This window comes from Marmota marmota, unplaced genomic scaffold, assembly GCF_001458135.2.
Source record: "Marmota marmota marmota unplaced genomic scaffold, marMar, whole genome shotgun sequence".
NCBI lineage: Eukaryota > Metazoa > Chordata > Mammalia > Rodentia > Sciuridae > Marmota > Marmota marmota.
In genome coordinates, this window is record NW_026000130.1 from 986271 (window position 1) to 989920 (window position 3650).

Genomic DNA, 3650 nt, shown 5'->3' on the forward strand with positions numbered 1-3650 from the left:
GGCTGAGGCAGAAGTTTAGAAAATTTGAGGCCTGCCTGCATAATTTAGTGAGACCCTGTCTCAAAATAAAAAGGGAAAAGGGGCCTGGAGGTGTGGCTCAGTGGTGGAGCACTTGCCAGGCATGTATGAGGCACTGGGTTCAATCTTCAGCACCACATAAAAATAAATAAATATTGTGTCCATCTACAACTAAAAAAAAAGGAAAAAGGGCTAGTGATATGGCTTTGAGGTAGAGCACCCTAAGTTCAATTTCAGGTACAAAAAAATAAAGTAAAATAAAATAAATCCCTAATCTGGAGATCATGAAGCTACTTAAAGCAATCTATTCTACCTTAATCATTTATTACTTTTGGTCCAACTATACTGAACCATGAGTGTATCAATAATATCTAGATTGAGTGGACCAACTCACTGTTGATTGGCAATGAGCCTAAATGAAATGCTTTTTTGTTTTAAGATTTATAAAAGGGCTCATTTCATAGGTCAAACATGTAAGTTATCTAAGGGCCAAAACAAATTTTCACAAAAGGGTCAGAGATCTCTGGTGTCAGGTCAAAATGGTGTATCTTAAAATACTCAGAGCACACAAGTAACTGATATGCATTTTTGCTCTGCTCCACTCTTTTTTTTTTTTTTTAAGTATTTGTGTGGTTTTTTTTTAAGATATCGATGGACCTTTTTATTTCATTCATTTATATGTGGTGCTGGGAATTGAACCCAGTGCCTCACACATGCTAGGCAAGTGTTCTACCACTGAGCCACCACCCCAGCCCCTCTACTTCAGACACCATGTCGTGCAAAGGTAATTCTGTTAGCACTAATGAAGTCCTTGAGTGGGACTGGACTTTACAGAGAGTATGAAGCTTTCTCTGTTAAATATCATAGGTTTTATGGCCAGACATACTGCAGGCCAGTTGAAGAGTTAGAGAGGAATGAACATCAATGTACATACTTATAAAAGGTAATCTTAATCTAAGAGGAGCTCTGTTGATATAGACCTAATAGCTCCCAGTGTGGTAAAACACCCATGAAAGTGTGCCTTATACAAAGAACTCAAGTAGCAAGATCACCAAAACTTATCACTCTCCATTAAATGTCAGTAAATTCCCGAGGGGAGCCCAGTACAGGAAGCCCATTGGTCCCCTGGTCTTGGCTGCCTTCCTCTTTTAGAGGACAGTCTAGATCCTACCATTAACCTCTACTGTACTTCTTATAAGTGTGAAGGAAGAAAGAGAATCTCAAAGGAAGAATGGAGAGAAGGGAGATCATTTGGGGTTGCCTACACACTGTAATTAGAAGTAGCATTGATGGGGAATGAGCTAACTGTTTTTATAAAGTCAGCATTCAAAAATGCAAACCACCAGTAATTTAAATATTACAAAATTGTGCAGAATATAACTATTGGAATAATTTTTTCCATCCACAAAATTTTAGAGAAAATTACAGTATCACAAAATATGAAATGGCAGTCTTGGCATAGCCTCAGTGTAAAACGTGTTTTTTATTGGAAAGGATTTAAAAAACTAGTGGGTAGGCTTTTGACGGGATGTGATGCTGAAGACTATGTGGTATATCTCTAAAACTTCTTCTGGAACTGGAGAGGAAAGGTCACAAAAGCACTCATGAATCAGAATGGTAAGAAACCAAGATGGTGAGATTCTGAATTGAAAACCTGGGCCTCTTATCACAACTTGTTTCACAATGGCATTTACTTGCCTTTACCCCAGACTCCTAATAAAAGCATAACAGGATGGGGGTTTAAACTATGTAAGAGTTGCTTCATTTGACCTAGCAAAGCAAAGGTACCCAGGGAGATTCACCTTGCAACAAGCATAAGAGAATTGGCTCACTTTACACTTTCCAGAGCCATTACTCTGCCCTTTCCAGAAGAGGAACCAGTCTATTTCCACCCATACCTCTCTCTCCCTCTCTCTCTCTTTCTCTCTCTCTCTCTCTGTAGAGGACATTAAATCCTGAACACACAGATGGCAAAGTGGAGCTAAGGGGTTACTAGGTTACAGTTATGTTGACATATCCTGGCTCTCAGAATGTCCCTCCCTCACTCCTCACATAAAGCAAACACTAGAAGTGATCAGATTGTAGAAGTCCCATAGAAAGCAGCAATCACTCTGAAACCACTTACTGAGCCTCAGGTTTACAGCTCTCAGAGACCCTTGTACTGATCTAAAGACAAACTTTGCCTTTTACAGGGATTCATAAGATAGGAAGCTCACAAGCATTCCCAGGGTAAATGAGGTGAACTGTGAAGTTCACTTGGTGAACTGTGAAGCATTATAAAAAGTATTATTAAAATGTTTATTGACTGCCATCTGTATGTGGGTGTTACCTACAGTATATCATTTAATCTTCACAATACCCTGCAAGGGAATTATCACCATTCACCCCCTTTACAAATGAGGAATGTAAGGCTCAGAAAACCAAAAGCATGGCCCAAAGTAACTACAGTAAGTGACAACAATAAGTCCTAGATTTTCAGTAATCCAAGTTGAGTAAACAAAGGAACTTGGAGTTATCTTCCACCAGCAAAATATTCTTTTTCAAATATCACAGCTTGAAATTTTGGATGAAGAACCAGAGACCGGTTTCCCTACTCAGGCAGACTGATAATGAACTCTTCCCTTCCCTTTCACAAATGTCCTATGCTCAACACCCAAACAACCTGCAGAGAAACATAATCGAGCCAGCCTGCCTCCTCCTGCCTGCTCAACTTGGAAAGGATTCTGCTACAAGGAAGGGTGTGTATGGAAGCTAAGCAAAGTCCCAGTTTCCGTCCTGATTCAGGGACCCACCTCAGGAAGACCTTGCCTTGGCTTGGGGAGCAGGTAACCTGTTTAAACTATGGGGTTACCCAAGAGTTGGACTCATCATTGCACACCATTAGGAGAAGCACCCTAGGTTCTTTAGGGAGAAGTTTTCCATCACTTGTTTCTCCTTTTCTCTCACTGATCGGAAGTCACCTGAGTCCTGGGGAAGTTCAAAGCGGGGCCCCAGGGGCGAAGGAAGCAGGGGGTGTCCTGGTTGGGAACAGGGGATACTCCCGGGACCCGGACCTGCCTCTAGGAGGGCAGGTTAGTCAACGCGAAACCAGCTCTCGAGGCTGAAGTTAGTGTCGCCTAAGCTGGGACAGCTGGGACACGGGCAGAGGAGCTCGGCGCCCGCTCCTCCCGCCTCCGCACCCGCTCGTGAGCGGAGAGGCGCCGGGATACACCGGTGTAAGCTGGAGGGGAGGAAAGGGGGACAAGGGAGCGTCGTAGTTAGGCTCGGGGAGGGGATCCTGGCCCCGGGTAGTGTTCCTGAGGGTCCTGGGGAAGGGGTGCAGCGCCTCGAGGAGGGGCAGCCGTCCCGGCCCGGGGACGTCGCCGAGACTTGGGGACTGGATCCCGAGCGCAGGGGTAATCGTTGAAGGGATTGGGGAGCGGGTCCCAAGCTGCGAGGCAGAGGAAACTTCTCCTCCGGGGGCGTCACTGAGGAGCCTGGCGAAGGCGTCCGGGAGGCACTGAGGAGGAGAGGACGTCCGGGCCTGGGGGCGTCGCTGAGGAGCCTGGAGAAGCGCTCCCGGGAGGCACCCGCGAGGGAGAGAGTGGGCCCCATAGACCCGCAGGCCCGAGGGGCGACTCGGGCGGGCTCCA